Source organism: Bombina bombina, chromosome 1, assembly GCF_027579735.1.
Source record: "Bombina bombina isolate aBomBom1 chromosome 1, aBomBom1.pri, whole genome shotgun sequence".
Classification (NCBI taxonomy): Eukaryota; Metazoa; Chordata; class Amphibia; order Anura; family Bombinatoridae; genus Bombina; species Bombina bombina.
Genome location: NC_069499.1, coordinates 1,181,671,329 through 1,181,684,148, shown reverse-complemented (window position 1 = coordinate 1,181,684,148; position 12,820 = coordinate 1,181,671,329). Strand labels below are relative to the sequence as shown.

The 12,820-nt window shown below is 35.4% G+C and overlaps 1 protein-coding gene across 1 annotated transcript in view; it reads right to left on the bottom strand.

Annotated features, from left to right (window-relative positions):
* The window catches only part of KCNH6 (potassium voltage-gated channel subfamily H member 6), a 730,996-nt gene that overhangs the window by 386,170 nt on the left and 332,006 nt on the right, over nucleotides 1-12,820 (bottom strand). The gene's annotated exons all lie outside the window — the stretch shown is intronic.

Below are 12,820 nucleotides of genomic sequence, written 5' to 3'. Positions count from 1 at the left end.
CTGTATGATTTTTAACATATATTTATAGATTAATGATGTAAGCTGCAAATTATTTTGCTCATCTGTAAAACCAGTTTACCAACTATCATAAGATAATTCCTCTTAACTGTTATTCGAGATAAAAAGTGGAAAAAAATTATTCAAAAATACTTTTAAAAGTACAGTTACAATCATAATAACACTGTCTGATAAAAATTATAAAAACAAATTGCACAAAAAAGTTATAAGGGTTCAAATATATGAGGTCTAAGGTGTTAGGGGGAAAAAAGACTGCAAAGGGCTTTAACATAGAGATATATACATACACATGTCTAAATATGTATATGAATGTATATATATATATATGTGTGTGTACATATGTGTTTATATGTATTTACAGGCATATATATACATATAAACACATAAATACATATTTATATATATATATACTGTATAGACATATATAAGTGCATTGGAACTCTTTGCAGTTAAGTAAGTCATATTTATGCAATATTAATTTTTAATAAAGTGTTTAACTATGTATGTACTGTAAATATTTCACATTCCAATGTTCTTCACATAGGGGGAAATGTTCTAGGTATTTTGAAATAGATATTCCTATACAAATCTGTATATATCTATACCTATATACCCCAAGGGAGAACATTTTGTGATCTTAAATGTCATCGCAGAAAATGCAGCATCTCTGCAGAAAGAACTGGACACATACAGGAACTATTAAGAACTATGAGTTCTTTAACTTTAACATCAGGCTGTTCTCTTCAAACAGCACTGTGCTCTTGCTGCACTTAAGCCCAAAGGACAGGTGAATGCGTTGACCAGGAAATTTTGTCACATTTGCTATCTTGAGCCCAATGAATATAAACCCAGCTGACCCTAAAGACTTCAAATCGTGAACGAAAGGTAGCAGTGTTTTGTAAGATGCAAATATTGGGAGTGATATTGCATCTATTACCCGCTTTTAAGGATCGTTTTATACATGTGAACTTCCACAATTGCATAATAACAGTTTGCAACTCATAGCGCTATTTTGTTGCCACCTTGCTTGGCCGCATCAACTTTGATCCCACTTGACGTCAGAGTGAGTAATGGACACTACGCTCCAGTATGAGCCATCACAGAATTACTGCTGTCTACCTAGATGCAGAGTCATCCGCCAAGGAAACCGACATCTGATTCAGCAAGCACAGACCTTTTAAATAGAAATATCCCTCTAGACGTGGTATCGCCGTTGAGGGGATTAGCATACAGAATTAACGTACTCAGGAATAAGGTAATAAATACCTTGATGAATCTGAACATCTTTAAGGTTAAATGTGCACACACTACGAACAGCACTTACATTTTTCATTCATATTTTTTCCGCAAACAAAGATTGTTCAGTGGAATTCATCAGTGACTTTTTGGTGTTTTTTTTTTTTGGAAATTTTTTTTTATACATTTTTATGTGATATTTCTCTAAAGCTTCTGACATCCTTTTTGCTTTCATCTACAGGTGTTCATATTTATGCTTGCACCATGTTTTAAGGGAGATGTCCCAGTGGATAATTACTGAGTATGCTAATTGTTCTTCGTATGATTGCTGATTTAATACCCTTTTAATATTAAATTTTGTTTTAGACATTTAATCTGGGTCACCTTTATGTTAATTTATTAAAACTATGATTAAGTTTTTCTGTTTTTGTCTAAATTTAAATTTTCCTTAACACGGTGCAGCCAGAGCGAAGCACTGTTTGAAGAGAACAGTCAAATATGGAGCAGCACAGCAGAGCAGTAGCACACTGATTGATGACTTTCTCAGGAATTTTTTCAGCCTAGCATTTACCATTCTGCAAAGCTGTGACTTCTGAATGTAAGTCATTCTTGTGAGCAATGCACTTTTTAATTACTACCTTTTTACCTTATAATTATGTGATGTAGACCAAGAGCAAAGGAAACATTTATTAAAGAGACATTTTGAAAACAACAAAATTTCTTTAATTCTCTGTGCAACTAATTTGCATTGCACTTTTCACCTGTTGCAATATATAATAAAACTTTAAAAAATGCTTTATTCTCCAGTTACTCAACACATTGCAGCTGAGCTGCTGCTTTAGTGCAACTGTCAAATTTAAAATTAGATTTCATTTCAAAATGTTTTGCAGAAAAAAAAAATCACTAAAAAAAAGTTCTGCCTCTGGGCCTATATATATATATATACATACAGTTTATATATATATATATATACACATACAGTTTATATATATATATATATACACATACAGTTTATATATATATATATATATACACATACAGTTTATATATATATATATATATATATATATATACACACATACAGTTTATATATATATATATATATATATATACACATACAGTTTATATATATATATATACACATACAGTTTATATATATATATACACATACAGTTTATATATATATATATATATATATATATATATATATATATATACACATACAGTTTATTTATATATATATATATATATATATATATATATACACATACAGTTTATATATATATATATATATATATATATATATATATACACACATACAGTTTATATATATATATATATATATATATATATATACACATACAGTTTATATATATATATATATATACACATACAGTTTATATATATATATATATATATATATATATACACATACAGTTTATATATATATATATATATATATATATATATATATACACATACAGTTTATATATATATATATATATATATATATATATATACACATACAGTTTATATATACATATATACACATACAGTTTATATATATATATATATATATATATATATATATATATATATATATATATCAATATATAAGAGAGAGAGATATTTTACCAAAAAACATCATATATATCTAGAAATACGTGTTTAAATAGAATATATTCTGTTATGTGAAGAACATTGGAATGTGAAATATTCATATTTTCATGTTGGGTAAATGCAGTAGGATGTTTAGGGTTTTTTTGCACTTTTCTTACTCCTTTGACTTCTATGGGAGAATAAGTTAACGTAGGCACTATATTCTAACTTCAGTTTTTTGCTTGTACCGGGTTAGGGCTTGTGCAAATTTCTTTTACTTTCAACCTGTAATACACACGCAAAAAAAGTACTTCTAGTGCAGTTAACGCACAGCGGGATCGACAAATTGTGCTCCACTCGTGATCTAACCCTAGGTAAATCATTCAGTAGCACTCTCAAACATTTATACATGCAAATCACAGCGCTATGAAATTTTGCAACCCCATATAAATAAAGGATAATTATAATAATAATACTAATAAACACATAAATATGTACGTATTTGTATACACAATCCTAAACAAACATAAATGTATCTAAATATATAAAGTTCAGTACAGTGCAGAGTAGACCTATTCCAGAGGCCACTTAATGGGTCTATTCACAGTAGTTACATGAGTAGCAGATTCCACGTACAGTCACTTACAAGTGGAGAGTCACCTTAATGAAGCTTAGAGTCAGCAGATGTTCACATAACAAGCTCCCAGGGGACTAATGGGCCTTGTTTCCTCGGGCTCCCCTTGTCCAGTCTTGATTTGGACCCTTGTATCTGACTTTCAGGTAATATTGCTCATTCCTTGTTCCATTAATTTGACAACTCAAAGACTTCTTACATAATACATGTCAGCTAACTGATATTTTTTACCTAATTGGAAGCTGAAACCCCCCTGGGATAGACCATCTCTATACTTAGACTCAAACCTTTAAAAGTATGTTAACCTTTATTGGCAAATATAATTTATGCAAGCAGAGTGACAAATGCCACTTACGCACATATGTAATGTAACTTGATCTAAGGCAAATGCATTTTCCAAGGTGTGCCATCAAAGTGATGGTAAGCTGGTTCAACCTGCCACCAACCAAATTAGCAGAGTTTTTCAATGTTTCATTCATCAAATAGTATTTTTTGCCTAATAAAAAAATGTGTTATCCTTAATCCTTATTTCAGCCTTTCTCTGTCCGCCCTTCACAAATCAGGCTTATATATTTACAGGGGTGGAAAAATATAATTTTACTTTACTAATCAGAGGGAAAATGTTACTAGTGTTAAAGATAGGAAAAAGCTAAAAGTCACTAGGACCCTTAGAGACCAGTACTGGGGCATGTTAGAAGAATACATTTATCAATGATATTATTAGAGGACATAATGAGTCCTATTTATCAAGCCGTCAACCGCAAATACGCTGGAATTCCGCAGCATAATTGTGGCGAGCTTGATTCCCCTTATTTATCAAACCCTACAGACCGGCAAAAGTTGAACTCTGTGACGTAACATACGATCTGCCGGTCTCAGTCCGACACAGATCGATGCTTACGTCATTACAGATGTTCCGAGATTCGGCACTATCTGACTACTTACGCAAGTTATCAAAGTTCTAACAGGTACGCTCGCCACTATTCCGGCCCTGCGTACCTGGTTTTCAATCCACCGCCCTGGAGGCGACGGATGCCATAGGAATCAATGGGAGTCTGAAAGCAGCGAAAGCTCATGCTCGCTGCTGCCCGATATCCCATTGATTCCTATGGGAGAATAAAAGTTACGTTTACAACTAACACCCTAACATGTACCCCAAGTCTAAACACCCCTAATCTGCCGCCCCCTACACCGCCACCACCTACATTATACTTATTAACCCCTAATCTGCCGCCCCCTACACCGCCGCCCCTACATTATTCTTATTAACCCCTAATCTGCCGCCCCCTACACCGCCGCCACCTACATTATACTTATTAAACCCTAATCTACCGCACGCCACCGCTGCAACCTACATAAAGTTATTAACCCCTATCCTGCTGCTCCCAGAACCCACCGCAACTAAATAACCCCTAAACCCTTGGCCTCCCACATCACTACCACTTACTAAACTTATTAACCCCTAAACCGCCAGCACCCACATCTCCATAAACTAAATTAAACTATTAACCCTTAACCTAACAACCTGCTAACTTTATATTAAATATTACCTCATCCCTATCTTATAGTAAATTTAAACTTACCTTTAGATTTAAATTATATATTACTATATTAAATTAATAATTAACTTACCCTAACTATTATACTAAAATTACATTAAACTATATTAAACTAATAATTAATCTACCCTAACTATTATACTAAAATTACATTAAACTATATTAAACTAATAATCTACCCTAACTATTAGTCTAAAATTACATTAAACTACAAATTAAATTAACTATTTTATATATTTAAATACCTAACCCTACTCAAATAATTTAAATCTACACTAAAAAAATTGCTAAGCTACAAAAAACGAATAACTAAGTTACAAACAAATAACAAACACTAAGTTGTTGTCGGATGTCTTGAAGATGGACCCGCTCCGTGCCGGATGGATGAAGATAGAAGATCCCGTCTGGGTGAAGACTTCTGCGGGCTTGGATGAAGACTTCGGCCGCTTGGATGAAGACTTCTGCCGACTTCTTGGAGGATGGATGTCGGATCTTCAAAACTGTAAGTGAATCTTCAGGGGTTAGTGTTAGGATTTTTTAAGGGTTTATTGGGTGGGTTTTATTTTTAGATTAGGGGTTTGGGCTGCAATAGAGCTAAATGCCCTTTTAAGGGCAATACCCATACAAATGCCCTTTTCAGGGAAATGGGGAGCTTAGGTTTTTCTAGTTAGGTTTTTATTTGGGGGGGTTGGTTGTGTGGGTGGTGGGTTTTACTGTTGGGGGGGTGTTTGTATTTTATGTTTACAGGTAAAAGAGCTGATTTCTTTGGGGCAATGCTTCGCAAAAGGCCCTTTTAGGGGCTTTTTGTAGTTTATTGTAGGCTAGGGTTTTTTTATGGTGGGGGAGGGGGGGCTTTTTTATTTTCATAGGGCCCTTAGATTAGGTGTAATTAGTTTAAATCTTTGATAATTTCTTTTTTATTTTGTGTAACTTAGTGTTTATTTTTTTTTGTAACTTATTGTTTGTTATTTTTTGTAACTTAGTTGTTAGTTTTTAATAACTTAGTAATTTTTTAGTGTAAATTTAAATTATTTGAGTAGGGTTAGGTGTTTAAATATATAATATAGTTAATTTAATTTGTAGTTTAATGTAATTTTAGTATAATAGTTAGGGTAGATTAATTATTAGTTAAATATAGTTTAATGTAATTTAGTATAACAGTTAGGGTAGGTTAATTAATAGTTTAATGTAATTTTAGTATAACAGGATAGATTAATTATTAGTTTAATATAGTTTAATGTAATTTTAGTATAATAGTTAGGGTAGGTTAATTATTAATTTAATATAGTTTAATTTAATTCTAAAGGTAAATTTAAATTTATTATAAGATAGGGATGAGTTAATATTTAATGTACAGTTAGCGGGTTGTTAGGTTTAGGGGTTAATAGGTTAATTTAGTTTATGGCGATGTGGGGGGCTGGTGGTTTAGGGGTTCATAACTTTATTTAGTTGCAGTGGGCTCCGGGAGCGGCGGTTTAGGGGTTAATAACTTTATTTAGTTGCGGTGGGGTCGGGGAGTGGCGGGATAGGGGTTAATAACTTTATTAAAGTTGCGGCGGGGTCCGGGAGTGGCAGGATAGGGGTTAAACATTTTAGTATAGTGGCAATGTTTAGTGACGATACAAATAAAGCTGGGAAAAAGCCGAATAGCAGCGAGATCGATGACTGTTTAGTTAACAACAGTCCGCTGCTCATCGCCCCGTACTTGGTGCGCAGCATTTTGACAGCTTTTTTGTTAAATTTGGAGATTGTATTCAGGTCCACGGCCGCGATGTTAGGCGATGTCAGGCGAGCGTATTGGTGCCGTCGAATGCAGCACAGTTGACAGCTTGATAAATAGGCCTCATGGTCTGCTAATGGCCCTGAACTGTGTGCCTGGCTTAGCATTCTGGGAAGGCATGCAAGTGAGCTAAGTATGTGCAAACTGCAAAGTCGAAATATACCTTAAATGATAATACATAAACCCCAGAGTTACATACAAAACTTTGCTGACATTTATAGAGTAAGGAAAATAACAGAAGAAAAGGTCATATATTGAAAAGAAATATATTTTTCTGGTTTTGGGTAATGAGAAAGTGAATGCGATCGCTTGAGCACAATCGCGATTTACGCTAGAAGGATTTTAGCATCCTCAGAGCTGTGGTTAATTGTTTCGTGAAACTAAAAAAAGTTGCACATATAACTTCAAAAATACATTACAAAGTACAGTTACACTCAAAATAACAGCATCTGATAAAAATGATTAAAAAAACACTGCACAAAAAAAGTTATAAGGGTCAACGATATGCGATCTCAGGTGTTAGAAGAAAAAAAAGGCAGGCAAAGGGCTTTAACATAGACATACATACATATACATGCCTAGAGATCTATATGTATGTGTATATATATATATATATATATATATATATATATATATGTCTATTTATGTGTAAAATATGTATTTATATGTGTATATATGTATTTACAGACATATATATATATATATATATATAAACACATAAATGCATATGTACACATATATAGACATATGTAGAAGTGCATTAGAGCACTTTCCAGTTATGTAGACAATATTCAATTTTCATATGTAATAAACTGTTATACTGTATATATACTGTAAATATTTCACATTCCAATGTCCTGCACATAGCAGAATATGTTCTAAGTATTTATAAATAGATATTCATATATATCTGTATATATATCTATAACTATATATATACATATATATAGCTCTTCTCATACAGGCTGACAAGGCCTATGGCTCGGGAGTTCGGCCAAGAAGCCGCTTTGAAGCCATGACTTCTTATGGTGATATAACAGTTTGTCTTGAGAAAGGCCCAATGCAGGGCCGAAACGTCTTCATACACACAACCATTTCTAGGATTTACAGAGAATGGTCCGAAAAAGAGAAAATATCCAGTGAGCGGCATGTGTGTGGATGAATATGCCTTGTTGATGTCAGAGGTCAGATGAGAATGGGCAGACTGGTTTGAGGCGATAGAAAGGCAACAGTAACTCAAATAACCACTTGTTACAACCAAGGTATGCAGAATACCATCTCTAAATGCACGACACATCAAACCTTGAAGCAGATGGGCTACAGCAGCAGAAGACCACACCGGGTGCCACTCCTGTCAGCAAAGAACAGGAAATTGAGGCTGCAATTCGCAGAGGATCACCAAAATTGGACAATAGAAGATTGGAAAAATGTTGCCTGGGCTTATGAGTCTCGATTTCAGCTGCGACATTCAGATGGTAGGGTCAGAATTTGGCATAAACAACATGAAAGCATGTATCCATCCTGCCTTGTATCAATGGTTCAGGCTGGTGGTGTAATGGTGTGGGGATATTTTCTTGGCCCACTTTGGGCCCCTTAGTACCAATTGAGGATCGTTTAACCCCTTAATGACACGCGTCGTACAGGGTACGTCTTGCACAAACTGGTCTTTAAAGACCAGTGACGTACCCTGTACGACGTTGGGGTTGAAAGTGGCTGCAAGCGATCCTGATCACTTCCAGCCGCTTTCTGTTTATTGCAGTGATGCCTCGATATCGAGGCATCACTGCAATAAAATTTTTCCCCATCCGATGCAGAGACAGCCACTCTGTGGCCCTCTCTGCACCAGACATCGATGGCCGCAATCGTTGGTGGGTGGGAGCCGACGTGGGAGGCGGGTGGGCGGCCATCAATGTATTGCTGAGTGCAGAAGTGGACGGGATCGTGGGCGGGATCGCTGGGGGCGCGCACGGACGCGCGCGTGCACGGGGAGGGAGCGGGTGGGAACCATTACACTATGGAACAGAGTTTGTTTGGGGAATAAATTGTTTGGGGAATAAAAACTTTAACAATATAATCTAAGTGATCTGGGAGGGGGTGGGGGTTTAGTCTTGGGGGGGGAAGCTACGCTACAGAAAAGTGGGGGAAAAAAAAAATATATATATATTTTTTTGTAAACTGGGTACTGGCAGACAGCTGCCAGTACCCAAGATGGCTCCCAATAATGTAGAGGGGGAGGGTTAGAGAGCTGTTTGGGGGGGATCAGGGAGGTTTGGGGCTAAGAGGGATCCTACACAGCAGCATATGTAAATATGCTAAAAAATATATTAAAAAAAATGAAAGATACCTTTTATTTTAGTACTGGCAGACTTTCTGCCAGTACTTAAGATGGCGGGGACAATTGTGGGGTGGGGGAGGGAAGAGAGCTGTTTGGGAGGGATCAGGGGGTCTGATGTGTTAGGTGGGAGGCTGATCTCTACACTAAAGCTAAAATTAACCCTGCAAGCTTCCTACAAGATCCCTAATTAACCCCTTCACTGCTAGACATAATACACGTTTGATGTGCAGCGTCATTTAGCAGCCTTCTTATTTCCAAAAAGCATCGCCAAAGCCATATATGTCTGCTATTTCTGAACAAAGGGGATCCCAGAGAAGCATTTACAACCATTTGTGCCATAATTGCACAAGCTGTTTGTAAATAATTTCAGTGAGAAACCTAAAATTACGTTTTTTTTTAAATTTGATCGCATTTGGCGGTGAAATGGTGGCATTAAATATACCAAAATGGGCCTAGATCAATACTTTGGGTTGTCTACTACACTACACTAAAGCTAAAATTAACTCTACAAGCTCCCTACATGCTCCCTAATTAACCCCTTCACTGCTGTGCATAAAACACGTGTGGTGCGCAGTGGCATTTAGCAGCCTTCTAATTACCAAAAAGAAACGCCAAAGCCATATATGTCTGCTATTTCTGAACAAAGGGGATCCCAGACAAGCATTTACAACCATTTATGCCATAATTGCACAAGTTGTTTGTAAATAATTTCTGTGAGAAACCTAAAGTTTGTGAAAAAAATTGTGAAAAAGTGAACCGCATTTGGCGGTGAAATGGTGGCATGAAATATACCAAAATGGGCTAGATCAATACTTTGGAATGTCTGCTAAAAAATATATATATATACATGTTAAGGGATATTTAGGTATTCCTGACAGATATCAGGGTTCCAATGTAACTAGCGCTTATTTTGAAAAAAAGTGGTTTTGAAATAGCAAAGTGCTACTTGTATTTATTGCCCTATAACTTACAAACAAAAGCAAAGAACATGTAAACATTGGGTATTTCTAAACTCAGGACAAAATTTAGAAACTATTTAGCATGGTTGTTTTTTGGTGGTTGAAGATGTGTAACAGATTTTGTGGGTCAAAGTTAGAAAAAGTGTGTTTTTTTCCATTTGTTCCTCATATTTTATAATATTTTTAATAGTAAATTATAAGATATAATGAAAATAATGGTATCTTTAGAAAGTCCATTTAGTGGCGAGAAAAACGGTATATAATATGTGTGGGTACAGTAAATGAGTAAGAGGAAAATTACAGCCAAACACAAACACAGCAGAAATGTAAAAATAGCCAAATTGAAAAATGGCCTTGGTCCTTAAGGGGTTAAATGGCACGGCCTACCTGAGTATCGTTGCTGACCATGTCCATCCTTTTATGACTACAGTGTACCCATCTTCTGATGGCTTCTTCCAGCAGGATAATGCACCATGTCACAAAGCTCAAATCATCTCAAACTGGTTTCTTGAACATGACAATGAGTTCACTGTACTCCAATGGCCTCCACAGTCACCAGATCTTAATCAAATAGAGCACCTTTGGGATGTGGTGGAGCGGGAGATTCACATCATGGATGTGCAGCCGACAAATCTGCAGCAACTGTGTGATGCTATCATGTCAATATGGACCAAAATCTCTGAGAAATGTTTCCAACACCTTGTTGAATCTATGCCACGAAGAATAAAAGCAGTTCTGAAGGCAAAAAGGGGTTCAACCCGGTACTAGCAAGGTGTACCTAATAAATTATCTGGTGAGTATATATAGGTTATAGATATATATTGTACCAAAATATCATCATATATATATATAGAAATATGTATTTATGAATAAATAGAACATATCCTTCTATGTGAAGAACATGAGAACGTAAAATATTCATATTTTCATATCGGGTTAGCGCACATGAGAATATGCTTTCTGTATTGACTTACATGGTGGAATACGTGAAGGTGCGTGCAATATTGTAATTTCGGCTTTTTGCGTGCGTCAGGTTAGTGCGAGCGCGATAACTTTTTACTTTCAACTCGTAATACCCGCGCAACCCAACGCGTTAAAAAAGTTTACTTCTAGCGCAAACAACGCTATAGTGAAAGTGCTAAATAGTAATTTAGCCCTCCATCAGGTAAAATAGATTATTGGGATTATTTCCATTAAATGGAAGAATATTTAACAGTATAGTATAGAACGTGCAACAACCTGCTACACACAAATCTTCTCAGACTGGCATTAATTCTACAAAGTACTGTAGGTCATGCTTACAGTGTGCACATGCACTGACACTAACAAATGAAAATGTACTAGCATTCAGTGGTGGTTCTAGACCTTACAAATTGATTCCAAGCAAATATTGCAAAGATTCTTGTCAGTCATGGTAAAGGTCCATTTTTCTCTTATTAACCTTCCTACCTGTCCTGCACAAAAGGGACTCATTGAATACATTTGGTTATTTATACCCTTTAAATGTGGTGGTTCAATACTGAATATGGGCATTTAGAGTCCTCCAGCACCGCCCTAGAGCTTATACTGCTGGTATCCATACTGCAAACCTTCTCATTACTGTAGTGAACTATAGGATGGTAGACACAAATAGCAATGAAAAAGTTTATCACAAATGTTTTTAACACACTCCCTCTTAGGAGTCCTTCATTAGTGCTCTGAGCCAGAGCTGAGCAAACCAGCCAGACATGTACAAGGTATGAGGCTTGTAGTAAAGTGTGCAGCCTTGGTTCATCAAAAGTTAATTTCTTAAAGTTTCTATTTCATTACCCTATTTAATGAAGTTATACAGCAGTCTTGATAGCTTGAACTGTTTTTGTTTTTTTTTACTTTGTTTACTTTGTCTAATAAAGTTTAACACTGTCCTTGCCTATACATATACTATTTACCAAAACACATTTTTTTCCTATATACAAATCATTTCAAGAAGGTCATTAATTTTAATCCAAAAAGGTTTTCCATCTTCTGAGAGAAGTATTTGGACCAGACCACTTTCAGCGCTAAAAGAAAATGCTCCAATATGCTCCAATATGTGCTCCAATATGTGACCCCATAGCAATGATGTGCAGTGACGTCAGAGGCTGGTGAGGCAGTGGCTAGGATACGCCTTTAGATATCCTTTGTTGAAGAAATAGCAATGCACATGGGTGAGCCAATCACATGAGGTATCTATGTGCACCCACCAATCAGCAGCTACTGAGCATATTTAGATATGATTTTCAACAAAGGATATCAAAAGAATGAAGAAAATTAGATATTAGATGTAAATTGGAAAGTTATTTAAAATTGCATGCTCTTTCTAAATTATGAAAGAAAACATATGGGTTTCATGTACCTTTAAATGGTGTCTTGGAAAACTGGTCAACTTAGTAAACATCTGATTTTAGTCTAAAGGATTGTTACAGAAACTCTTGCCAGATAACAAAATGCTTGCTCTGATTATGAGATCTAGAAATCAAGGCCCATTAAAATATGTTTAAAACATACTTTTTACTTTAATGGTGCAAATTATGCTTATAGATTCTTTCATTATTCAGTAAATATAAAAATGTCTTGATCCAGTGGCGGCTGGTGAAATTTAAAGATGGTGGGGCGCTTGACCCCACCCCTTTAAATAAAGCTACACCATCAGATGGCACTACCAATTCATTAATTAAATAA